At 36.8% G+C, this 17,842-nt stretch overlaps 1 protein-coding gene across 4 annotated transcripts in view; it reads right to left on the minus strand.

Moving 5' to 3' along the window:
* LEPR (leptin receptor) overlaps window positions 1–17,842 on the minus strand; it is a gene marked incomplete at its 3' end in the record, with an annotated part of 187,561 nt that overhangs the window by 87,043 nt on the left and 82,676 nt on the right. For 2 of the 4 annotated variants that reach the window (XM_081305678.1, XM_081305680.1), the window contains exons 6-7: window positions 4,809–4,883; window positions 1,104–1,189 (exon numbers count right to left, since the gene is read on the minus strand). The exons of 1 other annotated variant lie outside the window; for it this stretch is intronic. Of the gene's footprint in view, window positions 1–1,103; window positions 1,190–1,985; window positions 2,176–4,808; window positions 4,884–17,842 lie in introns of those variants that run through there. One more of the 4 variants, XM_081305677.1, reaches the window with a different exon arrangement.

The following is a 17,842-nucleotide window of genomic DNA, read 5'->3' on the forward strand; positions in this document are numbered from 1 at the left end:
ATTGGATGGAAGCAAGAGTTGAGGTAGAGATATTGGTTTCTGCAAATTATTATGAAGCAAAACAACACCAAAAGAATCCTTAATTAAGTAATCTGTATGAACTAGCATATTAGTTTCCTTGGCTGCTGCAATAAATTACCACAAACTTAATGCTTAAAACAACAGATTTTATCTCTCAACATTTCTAGAAGGCCAGAAGTCCAAAATCAGGATGTCAGCAAAATCACGATGTCTGCACTCTTTCCCACAGCTCAAAGAGAAAATCTCTCTTCCCCTCTTCCAGTCTCAGGTGACTTAATTCTCTGCCTTCATCCAAACATGATGTGTTGTAAGGACACACTTGTCTTTGGATTTAGGGACCATCCTGATAACCCAGGATGATCTCATTTCAAGATCCTAATATCCTATACAAATATTTCTGTAGGTAATGCAATACCAAGTGTCCACTGTCCCTCACGTTCTAAGTCAGGAGCTCTGTAGATCATTTACATTCTAGGTGATGGGACACTTTTGAATCTCATTCCCTCTGGCACAATGCTTGATGCTTATCTTAGGTCTGATAAAAGTTGTAAATGAGTAAAAATAAGTCACTACCAACCCACTAGGCAATTATTAGCACGTTGAAAAACATCTATAATACGAAAATAGAATTATGAGAGCAAAACAGATTAGCACCCTGACTCATTCAGTATTTTCTTGAGTGAAGGAAAAAATCCCTAAAAGGAAATCTTTGATTTAAAAAAGAAATTAATGAGCTCACCTATCTGCTCTTTTGAAAAAAAATCAATGAAATGCCTATTTACACAGATACAAATCCTGCTGGGGACAATCAATCATGACTGAACTTACAGTTGCTTAAAGTGAATATTTTATCCAAGTATTTTGGTTGTTAACTTCAAAAACATAAACATTGCCCAATTATCAAGTTGATAATATTGATGCATCACTTCCTGAAACCCTTTAGAGTGCTTTCAATGATTCTACTCTCTCTAGGTTCCCCTCTTTGCTCTCTGACTTCTCTTCTTACTCTTTCATTCTTTTGATTTGGAATTATCAACCAGCATGTTATTAACTACCAGGCTGAATCGAATTCACGGACTTACTTGGTCACAGGCCCATCTGTGAACCAGTCGTATGGTCAGTGAGTTGGAATATGATGACAGAACAGGCGTGAGTCACCTGTGTACTCCTGGAAAACAGGAGACAGAAAAGATATCATTTCACCCTAATCAAATAAATGAGGGTGAGTGGTATCCCAAAATAAAATTAGTGTGCTATTCCTGAGGGGCATGTAGGCCCCAGAAGGAATATATATCTACTACGATAGAAATTCAGAGAGGTATTGTTGAACTGACTGTAGTTTTAATTAAAACAGTGCATTGGTGCCCTAAAAATTTTCTGGAATTATTTTCAAAATAAAATAAGAACACTTGATTATGTGTATAGTCACCACACAAATCTTAACAATTTGCACTGGAGGCAATATAGGCAAGCATATGGGCTCTGGAGTCTGATTGCCTGAGTTTTTATGCACAGTTACTGTGAGCCCTTAAATAAGTTCCTTACTGGTTATTTCCTTCTCTTTTTTTTTTTTTGGAAAAAAAATGATAATCACAATAATCACCTCTCTGAACTGTCATGTAAGTAATGCAATAATAACTGTGCCTAAAAAATAATAGTTACCTAGTAATCTATTGTTTGCCTATTATTTTCTCATTTAGTCTTCATAACATCCTAGAAAACATTTTATGTAGATATTCTTTGACCATTAATTTTTCCCTTCATAGATGCTAATAAAATAATCACTATCTATTTACCTTATGTATCATTCACCTTCCATATTGAAAACACCTGGGCTCTGGAATGATGTTTTCAGATTTTTAGAGGAAAGAATATTCAAAGCATGTGGAATATGACAGAGAAAGAAAAATGGAGGGCTTTATTTGGCAGAAATATCCGTTAGGCCTGGGCGCGATGGCACACACCTGTAATCCCAGCAGCTCAGGAGGCTGAGACAGGAGAATTGAGAGTTCAAAGCCAGCCTCAGCAAAAGTGAGGCACTAAGCACTCAACATTCTGGGAGGCCAGAAGTCCAAAATCATGATGTCAGCAAGTCTGCACTCCTTCCCACAGCTCAAGGAGAAAATCTTTCCTCCGCTCAGTGAAACCTTGTCTCTAAATAAAATACAAAATAGGGCTAGGGATGTGGCTCAGTGGTTGAGCGCCCCTGAGTTCACTCCCCCATATCACTCTCCCCAAAAAGGAAGGAAAAAGAGAGAATATATATATATATATATATATATATATATATATATATATATATATGTTAGGACTAGTGCTTCTCAAAGTTCAAAATGCAAATGAATCCACCTAGGAAGCTTTGTGGCACAAATTTTGATTTAGGAAAGCTGCAGTGGGCACTGGAGTCTGCATTTCTAACAAGCTCCAGGGTGAGGCCAATGTTGCTAGTCTTTGGCAAGGCAACAGACTATTTAAACAACGCTAATGCCATTTTCAGCAAAAAGAAATCTATGTTTAATGTACATGACACGTTCTTAAGTCCTTGTCAGGAAATCATTTTCAACTTATAAAGCTGTAACTGCTAACTGAAGAACTATTTTGTTTAATGAGTCCATTATATACAAATATTTCTTTCTTGAGTCTTTTTTTTCTTTCTTTCTTGAGTCTTAACAAATTTCTGAGAATAAAGCCCTGTAAAGCCTGAATTTCCCATGAAAATGAATGGGTTGTATGTGAGGAGACAATTTTGGTTAGTGGAGAAATATGATACAGGACACTGTGGTGGTCTTTTTAATGTGTCAACATGACTAGGCTACAGCTCACAGTTATGCAAGCAGACATCAATATGTGTGTTACTATGAAGGCATTTTTGTGTGTGATTAAAGCCCATAATCATATGACTAAGAGAGATCATCCTAGATAATTGGAGTGGGCCTAATTCAGTCAGGCCTTCCAGTCAGATGAAAGGCCTAGAAAACAGAGCTGAGTGTTACAAGGAGGAGGAGGAGTGTTACAAGGAGGGAAGGGGTAACTGGAGAGGGAAAAGCAGAAAGGGAAGATGTCTACCTGTGAATAAAAGCCTTAGCCCATGGCTGAGGGTTCCAGCTTGCCTTTCCTAGTAGTCCACTTTATGATTATGGGCTTGGTTTGCCATTTCCTACAATCACATAAATCAATTCCTTATTATAAATTTGTCACTATATAGCTCCTATCATTTCAGCTTTTCTGGTACAGATTTTGACAGAGAAAACATATTACCTTAGCAAATATCTAAATCATCATAAACAACTTATTGGTAGAAATGTGGACATCAAAGTGGTTAGTGATAAGGACTCAGAAGGCAAAGAGGATCATGTTACTGGAAACTTGAGGAAGGGTGATGCTTGTTATATAGTGGTAGGAAGCTTAGCAAAATCACACCCTCCAGTTATGTGGGAAGCAGAACTTGTAAGTAATACAATTGAGTGTGTAGGTGAGGAGATTTCCAAGCGAAGTGTTGAAGATGCCTCCCAGCTTCTTGCTGCTTATAGTAAAATGTGAAAAGAACAAGAGAAATTAGGGAAATGGTTGTTAAACAAAAAGGATCCACAACTCAATGATTTAAAGTTCTCAGTTAAGAGATTCACTATTGAGAAAGTATATCGTGAAGGAAAAGCTGAGTGTGTCTAATGAAACTTCTCCTAATACCTCAGAAAGATTACTACAAATTGAGAGTATTCAGTCATACAAACAACTCTGCAAAGAAATTAAGTAAGTGATTCATAGATCGTTTCAGCCATCTAACAGAACCCCCCAAAGAGAAATGAGATTATCTAAGGAAAATTTGTAGACAAACCTCTTCCTTCTGGAGTGATCCCTCTAATATGCCCAGAAAACATACAAAGTTATTGAGAACTTTTTCATCAATAGAAACACTTGCATCTTGAAATTAAAAACATAAAATTAAAGAAAACTGTCAGACCCTCCTAATTCTATAGACAGGAAACAAGTTGATAAAACTACTTAGCTTCAAATACAGACCACACTACAGAAAAGACAAAAATCCTAAAGATCACCAAACACCTAATGTATGAAAACCTCTGGGGGTAGAGAAACAGGACTCCACATTTTAAAATCCATGCTAAATTAATTTGGAGAAAATTAGCTTTGGGAAGAAGGCAAGAATTAAAATTCACTTCCAGCATAAGAAGGATTGTCCTGAGGAAGATGTGGTGGACTATTCTAAGTAGTTTCTATAAGCCAAAATAATATCAGTGAGTGAAAAAGTACAGGGAGCAAATTTAAACCAAATTTAATTTTTTTTCTTTTTCTTTTTTTTTCTTTTTAGTGCTGGGGTTTGAACCTAAGGCTTCACACATTCACACATGCAGGACAAGTGCTCTAACTCTGAGCTACATCCCAAGCAACCCCCTTTTTTATTTTGAGACAGGGTCTGTCTAAATTGCCAAGACTGGCCTCAAATTTGTGATCCTTCTGCCTCAGCCTCCTAGCAGCTTACAGGCATGTGCCGCAATGCCTGGTTCCTAAAGGATAACTTTTTAACTCTCACAACCATTAAAGATGGAATAAGCTACCTGATAAGATAATGAACTTTTTAATCATACATTCTTTTAAACAGAGACTAAATGATTCTCCCTCAAGAATGCTGTAGGACAGGTGAGATGGGAAAATGGTGATTAAGCATTTCCCCATATTAAATACTCTATGATTTGAAACTGCAACTTCTGAGCACTTATATGAAGGTCTGGGGTGATAATCATGAGTTGTGAAGTAAAAATGTTACCTACCATCCATGGTAGAGTTGATCCACCATCTACAGAACATGAACATTTTTTTCTTCCAAAGGTAGTGATTGCCCAAATCTGTTCTCCATTGTGAAGAAGAAGAGAAGGGAGAAGAGAAGAGATAATATGGAGATAGTCATAACTTGTTTTCAAGATGGTTGATTGATAGTTAGCTATATAAATAGACAATATAGAAGTATCGATCCCTCATTTTCAAGATGGTTGGGTGAATTAGCAAATCTAAAACAGGAAAAATAACTAAAACAGATTATTATTTAAATCATAAATACACAGGTCTTGACTTTAACCAGTGCGGTTAAGAATTCAAATAACCATTAGATATCTTGGCAGCTTATGATGTGTCTGCTCTTGTGTAACCTTCAGATTGATTATGTCTGAATCCTTTGGGTCTAGAACACCAATACCCTACCAAAACTACAAGTGTCTATAGTTACAAAGTTTCCCTGGCTTTGACCAGCTTTATATTCCATATACCATTAGTAATATCAAATAAGTCTGGAACAAACTGGTAGAGGTAGAAAGTACTATTAGGATCAAAAAATATGGGATATTATAGAAACATTAAAATTCATGAGAGTGTGCTTGAGGATATTTGGTTATTAAGGTTCTAAGCATTACCACTAAGCCTTGTTTTTGCATTGTAATTTTTGTATTGCTATCCCTGCTTTGATTTATTCTTGCCTTTAGAAGGGAAAGGGTCTATGCAGCAGCAAAATTGAGATCTAAGAGTATGTGATGAGGCTTAAAGAAATGGATTCAGGAGGACTTTGATCTAACAATTAAAAAGATGTGTTTTAAAATTTGAAAGGTGTTATGATGAAAAGAATCCATCAATACAATCCATAACAATAATTGTCCTAGTATATTCTTGGATTTGGGAAAATGTTTTCTTGTATTTAATGATAGTGAATCCCATTAGCTTGATAAACAATATAACTGCTTAATTAAATAATGGGTTCTAAGACCAAAGTAAACATTGGAAGAGAAAACCTTTTACAAAAAGGTGTTTTAACTTTGAAGTCACTTGACATGCTATTTGCAGATAATTAGCAGGCTCATTTTCATGAATAAATAGTAGCTAGTACCTTTGCCTACACTAGAAGTATATTTAACCAGGGAAAGTTCAGCACAGATAATGTAAAAGCTGACTTAATGAAAGCCTAAAATCAATTTTCCATCTTCAACACAAACAGTACCCCTAAAACACATCCCATTTTTCAAAAGGTTTTAGCAACTCAAAGTTAAACAAAATGATTAATAAGCAATGCAAGGGATATACTTTAAAATTTTTGAAAGGAAATTGAATAAAATATGAGGAAATTTTTAGTTTCAACATATTTAATAAATAGGATAATTAACATCAACTAAACAAGTTTGGCTATCTTAAGTACTAACAATTTTTCTTTAAATTAATGATAGTCTAGAATCACAGGCTTTGGGATGAGAGTACCCTGCTTCTCCTTGCTAACAAAGCAATAAACCATTTTCCTTTTTCTCAAAACCATGTCCTGATTATTGGATTAGCATCCAGGACAAGGACTGAGCTTTTGGCAATAAATTTGGCCACCCAGATGGGACCCAGGAGCAGCCCCCACTCCAGCTTTCCAGGACCCCACTTCCATGCAGAGGATGCAAGGTGCTGGCGAACTTGTTGAGAGCAACTAATTGCAGGGGCTAGGAGACAGGTGAGTTTGCGTCAGGTTGAACTGGAGGAGCTATTCCTGTGAGTAAAGGGAGAAACTGAGGGACAGTCCCAGCAGCTGCTGAAGCTCCTTTTGCTTCAGGGGAACTCCTGCCTTTTTTCCCTGAATAGTACAGGTTGCCCCATCATGATCCACTTTGAGAAAAAGGAAACTGAACTCAGTAAAGTCACAACACACTTGGCCATCTGGTAAGTCTCGCTATGTGTATCCAGAGACCCTTAACTCCATACATCTGGTTCCTCTGTGGGAACAGCTGGTCCGTCTTTCTGGGACATCTGTGGCACCACTAATGTAGGGATATTTACTCCCTTCTAATCTGTTTTAGGTCATCATCTGTTTGTTGGCTTTGGGTTTGAGAATTCCCTCTGGTTGTCTATCTGCATTTTTGTTTTGTTTCTATCTGTTATTTCCCCTTTTAAGACATGGCCAATACTGTATCAGTCATGTAGGAAGTCTCCTGGAAAAGATGTTGGCTGGTCAATTTAAAGGTTTCTGTCTGTTGGCCATGGTTTGGAGGCTCCTCTCTGATTGTCTCTCTCTGTTTCTTTTTTGTATAATCTTGTAATTGAAGTTTGTCGGTCAGAGGAAAAGTAATTTGAAGGGCCACCTAAAGGTATAAGCCTGTCTAAGATAATGTTTTACTGTTTTGATCTGGCTTTTGAATAGCTTTCTGGATTATTGTACAATCTTGACATTGAAATTGGTCTGTCAGGGGTAAAGAATATGAAAGAGATTCTGTATGTACAGACATTTATGCAGTTGCATAATAAGGGCTCTGAACAGTCAGAAACTAATTTGAAGGTGCCAGATGGCACTGCCTCTGGTGTGCAAGGATAGCAGGACACCAGAAGAAAGGGTTCCAAAAAAATTTAAATCTTTTAAACCCAGAGCTGGCAATCCTAGCACTGTTTCTCAGCCTGGCCCCAGGCAGCCGTAGAACATCTCACTGTGGGTTAAGGACACCAGCCCTAACCTGGGCGGGGAATCCCAGAAAATCTGCCTGGGCTGTAGAAAAATGGCCAAAGAGAACCTGGCCTCTGCCCTGCTCTCTTTTGCCACTGGGGGGTGGAAGCTGCTGGCCACAAGGATGTGATGGTAGTTTCCAGCACTGTTTATGACAAAGGGGAAGGAATAGTCTCCCCTTTTAAGATCTGACAGGATACCCCATTTGGCCAGGAGATATTCAGCATTGGGGCAAAGAAATTCTTTCTATAATAGTATCCCATTAAACTAAATACTAGGGGGGGAGGGGACTGGCAGACTAAATAACTATATCCGGAAAAGAAGAAGACAGAAACTAAAACCAACCTGTGTTTTGTAGGCAGCATCCACAAAAGAATTTTCAAAGAAGCCTAAAGAAAAGGATGGAAAGAGCCTCCTCCATTGCATATCAGTATGCCTAGTATAAGACGAAAGCCCAAAAGGAGCCTCTGGGTACAATTGACAGAGGGGCACTCACTTAAAGTTGATGGCATTGTGATAATGATAACAGAGACATATCAGGCTCAAAAATATCCTGTGCTCCAACCCCTTGCATGCAACCTGGCAGAAAAAGATTAAGGCACAGTTTTTGTATATGCTGGATTGTTCAACCCTCTCCTGGGATGAAATTTGTTGTATAAATTAAAGGTATAAATAATATTCATAAGGACTATTTCATAATATGAATTTAAGAAAGGGTCCAAAATTAGAAAAAGATAAAAGAAAGATATAGGTATGGAAATATATTTTAGTATAGAAAATTAGAAGGTAAAAGAAATGTTTCTGGATGAGAAAGTATTTTGTCTGGTAAAGTAATAATCTTGGGCTAAAGTTCAAGATGAAAGAAAATTAAGCATGTAAAGTAGTGAATGTCTAAGTAACTTGCAGAAGGTTTGTGGAAGGTAAATCTCAAAAAGTTTATATTTCTGGTGGTTAAATTGACTATAATTAGCATAATCAGTTAAAGTTATTTGAACTTTAATGTACTGATGTGAAGCAAAGTCTGAAACATTGATCTGCTCTTATCTATCAAGATAATTTTCTTATATTAGTTAAGGTTTTATTATTTGGGGAAACTAAGTCTTAAAGTAATTAGGGTTTGTACCTGTTTTAAAGTTTTAAATGTTTACTTTATAACTGTTAAAACAAACAACTGTTATTTAAGTTGTAACAAGATAGTTGACACCCTCCCTATAGGCGACTAGGTATATGTATGCATCTCTGAACTCTGTCTAAGCCTTGTCTAAGTGTTATGTAAAAGGTTATAAAATGAAAGTTTACATAAGATTAATGGCAAGATAACCAATAATTGTATCTGACATAGAAAGGCCATACTGTCATCTGAAGACCTGTTTTATATCTGTTTGCTTTCACTAAGTAAATTTCTGATCATTAACACTGTTTCCTAAATGTATAAGAGATTTAAGGCCATCCTTTGATTTTTGTTAACCCCTGCAGACCTGTGATTATTGTTACCATACACTCTGGATTCTAAATTGGACTTTAAAAGTTAGACTTAGTTAAGTGTAAAGCTTAGGCGAGCACTTTGCCAAGTTGGCATTCTACAAAACTAAAATTATGTATAGCAAAAGTCTCTGATTTGTATAAAAATAACAAATTTTGTTGGTATTTATTCATGCTATTGGATGTTTTATTGATGGATAAAGTAAACTGTTGTCAATAAGTTTTATATATATATATATATATATATATATATATATATATATATATAATTTTGTGTTAAACACTGGAATTGGAATTGGAATGTATTTTTGGAAGATAATAAGGAGAGCCTGATCTGTTTAAAGGTGACATTGAAAAAACATAGAAGTATTCTGCTACTTCTTCCACAAAAAGAAAGTTAAAAGCTCTCTTAACCTTTCTTTGAATCATGTTTCAGATATAAGGTTATATTGTATTATTTGTGAAGAGTCCCCCCTTACCTGGGATAAAGCCCTGCTTCCCACCTTATTCTGTATTAGAATGGCTCCAAAATAGGTCAGACTTCAGCTCATTTAAAGTTGTGTTCAAAAAGTTGATTTTTGTTGTAAAGATTACTATGATCTCAAACTGGGGATGCAATGTAAAGGTTTAATATTATAAAAGTCATTTTTCTTGGTTCATAGCTATTCACAAACTGAATATGTTTTTGCTTGTTAATTTCATTTTGTTTCTGTTTTCCTTGAAAACTTCATAACTGTTGCCTATAAGTGTTTTCCAGAGCACTGCTTCTTAAAAAAAAAAAACTGTGTTAATTTGAGATAATAAGCCATCACCTATAGGACAGATAGTATATAATGCTGACTAATAATAACACAAATTAAATGAAAATGTAACAGTAAAATTATAGACATTAAAGTTATAACCTGTTACTCTCTCTTTAAGACTAGTGAAGCTGGCTTCCTGGGTCTTTAAAATTAAAAAATTGAAGACCAAAGTCAAAGAAGTAAAAGGGTCAAAGAAAAAGCAGCCGACATTTTGGCTCTTGCCCTCTAAGGTCAACCAGGATTCAGAGGATAACAGGACCCTTCTTTGGGCCTTGAAACTCTGGTGAGTCACCCAATCTGCTGATCAGGAAGATCAAGAGAACGCTAGAGAACAAGGAACCAACCAGGAGAGTCATTGGAGCAGGAAATGTTCCTGATGCTTCCAAGAGAAGATAGGACACTGACCCATCCTGGCCCAGTGGCACTACTGGTAGAAGAAAGCTTAAGAAGCTGAGAGACTTCACATCCATCCCGAAGAGTGATCTCTGAGGAATTTCAGCTGACTCTTATGAGTAGAAAAAAACAAAGTCCATTTTGACCAACTTGGTCTTAAACACCTGGCAGGAAACTACAGCCTAAGCACAGTTCTACATGGACATTTAAAAGGAATGTTTTGTTTTTTTTTTAATGAAACTTAAGATGTACACTTGTGTCAGCCCTACCAAAAGTAAATAAAGCTGAAGACTATAGAGAAAGGGTTCTTGTGTGAGAGTATCTAATAATAATGATCACAAAGGACTCCAGAGTCACCAGTTTGTCCTGAGTTAATTTGAGCCTGATCTCATAAACTTACAAATCTTCCTAACTTCCTACATTGATAAACTCGATCTGTTTTTCACTGATATGATTATGAGTTATTGTCTTCATGGTTTTCAGAGACTGGCCTTAAATACTAGCTGCTTTTGTGCAACTAGTAATGCTTTCCTGTCTTATTTATTGATGTCTTAACATGATTCCTGTCCTATGTATGCCTTGTCTAATCACCTGCCATCGGCCACTGTGGACCTCTGAACTTTTCTGATGCTGAATACCCTTAACTGTCCATGCCCCACATGATAGAGAATAAGAACTTTGGGTTACTTTTTCCAACTTTGCCCCCTTTCAGCAGGAAGCAGCTTGAAGATGTCATTGCCCATTTTTTCCATAGGAATGGAATATATAAATTGACAGTGAGAAAATGTAACAGTGGTTCACTTTATGCTTTGAGTATAGCCCTTGCTGCTCTGCAACTGCAACTTAATTTTTAAATGGACATGTTTCTTTCTCTTCCTCTCTCTCTGCTCCTTCCAAATCTCTCCCCCTCCCTAATCTCAGGGGAAACAGGATTACCTTTCTTTCCCATCCTAGGCAGAGTTATATATCCTTGAGTACACACCCACCATAGGAATGAAGTAATCCAGACTGGAGGATTGTACCAGAAGATCTCAGAAATGACTATCTCCCAAATTAACAAGTGAATTACAACTCCAGAGAACACATGGAATGTAGCCTTTGAATCACCTCTTCAAAAGTCCCTGTTCCTGATGATGGGCAGAATCACAGCCTTTGGGACAGGAGTCCCCTGTGTTTCTCTTTTGGCGATTTCTTTTTTTTTTCAAAATATTAATTAACGAATTAATTAATGATATTCAAAATCTCTCTTGCTCAAGCATCTCCAGTCCCAGAATTTACATCAAATTACCCAGAAGACATAGTCATTATTTACTATTCATGTCATACAATTACTCCATAAATGCTTTTTGAGTGAGAAAAATTTCATGAAAGAAAAAAAATTTGTTCTTTTGTCAGAATAAATGAATACTTTATTGTCAAGCCATAAATTATATAAAAACAAATACTAATGACAAGGAAGTTGAAACATTAAAACACATCAAGAAATTCTTATGTTTTGTAACAACTTCTAATAATGTATTTGGGGGGATAAAAAATAGTAATTTATAGCTTTAAAAAATTAGATGATTAAAAAACAGTTATATGAACACTTCCCTTCACACATCTGGCCTCATCATTCCTTCTAGGAATTTTAAGTCATATATATACATTTTTTTTCAATGTTGGAAATCAAACCTCAGGCTTATATGGTAGGAAAGCACTCTATCACTAAGCTATACCCCCAAGATCCACCTGATGGTATACTTAGGGCACAGCCCTGATCATTCTATGCTTTTACTTCAAACTCAGTCTGGCATTCAGTTCATTCTCTGCACAGTCAGCTTAGTTCATGGATGTTTTCTTCCACCACCAGAGACAATTAGCAGTTATCTAAATACATCTTTCCTTTTTTCCCCCACTTCCTGATTTTGTTCATGCTATTCCATCCTGAATGTTTTTCCTCCATTCCATGAGGGGTTCCTCATTCTTCAGCCACCATCATCTGCTGACTGAAATCCTAGCCAATATGCCAAGATCCAACTAAATGAGCCTTCTTTACAATCTCCCAAATTGGAACTATGTTATCTGTGGTCTATATCATTTGCAAATTTATTTTGTTGTCCTTTTTTTGTGAATCACTATCATCTGATTTCATTTGGTAGTTACTTATGTGTATATCCAGGTAAATGCCCTCATGTTTATTTTTTCTTTGTCACCTAAAGTATTTAGTACACTATCTTGTTTGTAGAAATTGCTCAACTAGTAGGCATTGGACTGACATAAAAAGGCATGTCTTATAGTTTTCTGTCTGTACAATTAAAAATAACAAACACAAAGTGTTTTGTTTTATGCATAATTGCATCCCAATGATTATATATCTATAGTATTGTTTAAAATTCACATGCCATTTGCCAGTAAATGGATGGATCTGGATAGTATCATGGTAAGTGAAATAACCCAATCCCAAAAAATCAAAGACCAAATATTCTTTCTGATATGTGAATGCTGACACACAATAAAGAGGGGTGGAGGGAATAGAAGTTCATTAGATTAGATAAAGGGTAATGAAGGGAAGGGAGGAGAGATGGAAATAGAAAAGACAGTAGAATGAATTGGACATAAGTTTCCTGTGTTCATATATGAATACACGACCAGTGTGATTCCACATCATGTATGACCACAAGAATGGGATCCTAATTAGAATAAGTTATACTCCATGTTGTCAAAATGTACTCTACTGTCATGTATATCTAAAAAGAACAACTAAAAAATAAAATTCACATGACAAAGAGGAATTTTTATTCTAAATTTCCATAGGACATATATTATAGGAAATATATATGTCACATAATCTCAATGGATGTTAAGTACATAGGTGAAATATATATGTTTATACACACAGAAAACAATGATGAGAAATATACCATTATCTGTAGCTATCTTCAGATTAAGAAATAATGAAGGAATATACTTTATTCTTTATTTTTACCTTTACAAATTGTCTACAATGGTCATATATTACTTTTAGAGTCAAAGGGGAGAAGTGTTATTTGAAAATATCTATGTGAGATTGTGTGTTCTTAGTCTAGTCCTGGGAACTGGGAGCCATTCAGATGCTCCTGAAGGACTGAGGCAGCCCAGTGACTGTGGGGTGTTATTTTCTGGCCAACTGCCCCAATCCAGAAACCATTCAGGCTCCTAATCTTTTGGAATACCTTTCCTGCCTGCTAGAATGCTGGTGGCATGAATACAGAAGAATCATATTACCTTGACTGCCAAAAAGCTGTGGAATACTGGGATGAAAAGCTGTTTAGAGTTGAAAGGCACATTGTTTACAATTCTGTACCAGAACAAAAATGAATTAGTACCGGAACTAAAATATTACTTTTCCTTAAGGAATTTTTTAGTACTTTATGTTGCATTCTTTTACTTGTTACCTATTTGCCTGTTTATTGGCAGTGGGTGCAAGGATGTAAGAAAAACTAAAAAATTCTCCAAATTTTACACATAAGCCATGTCAATTATTATTTCCTTGCACCTGAAAGAATATAATGAAAAATAAATTGAGAGAATAAATATTGGGAAAGTGCTTCTAGAACATTGCCTGGAAAAGTTGCTGAGAAAAAAAATGGTTGGAATAAAATCATTTCAGAATTATGCAGCGAAATGAAGTTCTCATAGAAATGCATTTTAGATTTGAGTCCCTATGGACTTAAAGGTAAGTGACCAATATTTCTGATTCTCCTGATGATCAGTAATACACATACTGCAAACCAATTTTCACATAGCACAAAGCACTTTGTTCTCTGCAGGAGTTTAATAAGATCTGAGGACAAAAATCACCAGGCCTATTCACTGACCTATAAGCAAACCCTTATAGTTAAGATGCTGCAAAGTGTTCAAGTTTACAATGAAAAGCATAGATAGATAGATAGATACATGATTTATAGATTTTTTTCTCCAGAATCCAGGTGTCAGTTCTGAGCTAATAAGTCATAAAAGACATAGTATCTTATTTGTTATGTTGATTTCTTGGATAATATCAATGTGACATTGATGAACTTTTATTAGTATGGTCACATGAGATAGAAAAACCACTTTGAAGTATCAGCCAGCTCCTCTTCTCTCTTTCCTCTAGTCAAAGCGCTTCCTTTTGGTAGAGACACTCATTTTTCACCTAACTTCAACCACATGGATCTGGTCAGGCTTCCAGTTACAGCACCCAGACTGCAGAGGCCGCACAGCTTATGATCTAGGTGGAACCTATTATAGTAACTCCCACCTGGGACTCTGTAACTGGAAGACAGTAGGGAGTGTGATTCGAGAAGAGCTTTTACTTTTCAGATGATGACTGGTTGAGCCTTCAAGTCTGCAAATTCCACAACCACAGATTCAACCAAGAGCATTTGAAAATATCGGGGGAAAATTGCATCTGAGCTGAACAGATACAGACATTTCTTCCTTAACATCATTTCCTAAACAATACAGTATAATAATTATTGACATCGTATTAGGTATTATAAGTAACATAGAGGTGATTTAAAGTATATGAGAGGATGGGCATAGATTTTATACAAATACTATGCCATTTTATATAAGCAACTTGTGTTACATATGGAGGTCCTGGAATAGATTTTTCATGGGTACTGAGAGACTATTGCATATGTGTTTGTAAACTACAGCTGCTAGTAGTCTGGTTCTCTGTTACAGGTAAGAGCATGGTCTGTGAAAAAGATACAATTTTAATTTCTGGCCACATAGCAAGGGTTCAGGAACTCTGCACCTGAATTTAACATCTTTAATGAGATCCTGTCTTAGCAACTAAGCCTCAAGGGATTCTGGTTGCTGTTTCTATTTTTCTTTTAATATTATTTATTTATTTATTTATTTAGTGTTGAGTTCACAACTCACTTCTAAGCAGGGGACCAGGGAAGGGCCAAGATAAGCAAAGTTTCTAATACTTGTTCATCTGTTGAATTTGGCACCTGAGCCTTCTGTCTGCATGTTTCTGTTTTTGGCTTTAAGTAGTGATCTACATGGATTCATGGCAAAGTTTACTTCAGATCAATGACTCTGAAGTGTACCAAGAAGTGTTCTCCAACACCACTCTGGGCCATGGACATCTTGATGATACTTTCCAAGCCTGGCTCCATGTCTTTGCTAAGCTTAGGAAGTATTCTGCTGCTCTTACACCTCTTGACCAGAGGAAGGTGAAAGTATGTGAGGGTGCTTCAAATCTGACTACCTTGACCACACGCTATATATTGCTCCATGCTATTCCAAGTTGCAGAAAACACAGGGCTCTCCTCTCCACCCCTAGCTCCACCTAGAATAAGGAGAAATAGCTCTTTGTACTCTGATTCTCTCAGGTCTTAGATTCCTCTCAAACTCATTGAGAGATTCTGTTGTTCCTTCTTCACAGGTTTCAGTCTTGCAATATGAACTTCATTGGGTACTTTAAAATCCTTATTCCATTAGATTAGATGAGTCAATATTATAAAACACATTCAATTTTAATGCCCACTATGTTTTGTTCAGTGATGGATGCTTAGCCCTCTGCTCAGGGATTCAACAACTGAGCTCCCTTTGCTTCCCTTTGGTTTTCCTAGTTCCTATCTGGTGTGGGATAGCTCTCTTAGTTTTCAGAGCCTGAGTTCATCCAGGACTGTGTTCTGGTTATAGGATAAACAGAAGTAAGTGCTGAGGGAAAACACACCAGATAATCAAAATATTCCTCCACACAGGGCACAATGCTCAGACAGGAAAGGAGCATAGGGAAAAATGAGTTCCGATAGTGCCCCAGACCTGGCACTAAGCTCCTAGTGTCTCCTGGCTCTCAGTGGAACAGTCCTTCTGTTTTCTCCCAGCTACTTTAGCATCTACACTCAGTTCCATCTTGTTTCTGAATCTAATTCTGGTTATAATTGTATCACCTTTGCCCTTTAGAGTCCCACCCAAGATTAGCCAAAAAGGAGTAACTATTATTTTATGGAAACAGAAAGATTTCAACCAACAACAGGAAGAAGAAAACACCCAGAATCACCAGTACCTTTCCCATCTCTTACTCCATATCACTTCTTTTTTTTATTTTTTTATTGGTTGTTCACAACATTACAAAGCTCTTGACATATCATATTTCATACATTAGATTGAAGTGGGTTATGAACCTCCAATTTTACCCCAAATGCAGATTGCAGAATCACGTCGGTTACACATCCACAATTTTACATAATGCCCTATTAGTAATTGATGTATTCTGCTACCTTTCCTATCCCCTATTATCCCCCCTCCCCTCCCCTCCCATCTTCTCTCTCTACCCCATCTACTGTAATTCATTTCTCTCCTTGTTTATTTCCCCATTCCCCTCACAACCTCTTATATGTAATTTTGTATAGCAAAGAGGGTCTCCCTTCATTTCCATGCAATTTCCCTTTTCTCTCCCTTTCCCTCCCATCTCATGTCTCTGTTTAATGTTAATCTTTTCTTCCTGCTCTTCCTCCCTGCTCTGTTCATAGTTGCTCTCATTATATCAAAGAAGACATTTGGTATTTGTTTTTTAGGGATTGGCTAGCTTCACTAAGCATAATCTGCTCTAGTGCCATCCATTTCCCTGCAAATTCTATGATTTTGTCATTTTTTATTGCTGCAAAGTACTCCATTGTGTATAGATGCCACATTTTTTTATCCATTCATCTATTGAAGGGCATCTGGGTTGGTTCCACAGTCTAGCTATTGTGAATTGTGCTGCTATGAACATCAATGTGGCAGTATCCCTGTAGCATGCTCTTTTAAGGTCTTCAGGGAATAGTCCGAGAAGGGCAATAGCAGGGTCAAATTGTGGTTCCATTCCCAGCTTTCCCAGGAATCTCCAAACTGCTTTCCAAATTGGCCGCACCAATTTGCAGTCCCACCAGCAATGTACAAGTGAACCCTTTTCTCCACATCCTCGCCAGCACTTGTTGTTGTTTGACTTCATAGTGGCTGCCAATCTTACTGGAGTGAGATGGTATCTTAGGGTGGTTTTGATTTGCATTTCTCTGACTGCTAGAGATGGTGAGCATTTTTTCATGTACTTGTTGATTGATTGTATATCCTCCTCTGAGAAGTGTCTGTTCAGGTCCTTGGCCCATTTGTTGATTGGGTTATTTGTTATCTTATTGTCTAATTTTTTGAGTTCTTTGTATACTCTGGATATTAGGGCTCTATCTGAAGTGTGAGGAATAAAAATTTGTTCCCAGGATGTAGGCTCCCTATTTACCTCTCTTATTGTTTCTCTTGCTGAGAAAAAAACTTTTAAGTTTAATTAAGTCCCATTTGTTGATTCTTGTTATTAACTCTTGTGCTATGGGTGTCCTATTAAGGAATTTGGAGCCCGACCCCACAATATGTAGATCGGAGCCAACTTTTTCTTCTATCAGACACAGAGTCTCTGATTTGATATCAAGCTCCTTGATCCATTTTGAGTTAACTTTTGTGCATGGCGAGAGAAAGGGATTCAGTTTCATTTTGTTGCATATGGATTTCCAGTTTTCCCAACACCATTTGTTGAAGATGCTATCCTTCCTCCATTGCATGCTTTTAGCCCCTTTATCAAATATAAGATAGTTGTAACTTTGTGGATTAGTCTCTGTGTCCTCTATTCAATACCATTGGTCCACCCGCCTGTTTTGGTACCAGTACCATGCTGTTTTTG

The sequence above is a fragment of the Spermophilus citellus genome (genome assembly GCF_964194105.1).
Source record: "Spermophilus citellus genome assembly, chromosome: 9".
NCBI classification, from domain to species: Eukaryota; Metazoa; Chordata; class Mammalia; order Rodentia; family Sciuridae; genus Spermophilus; species Spermophilus citellus.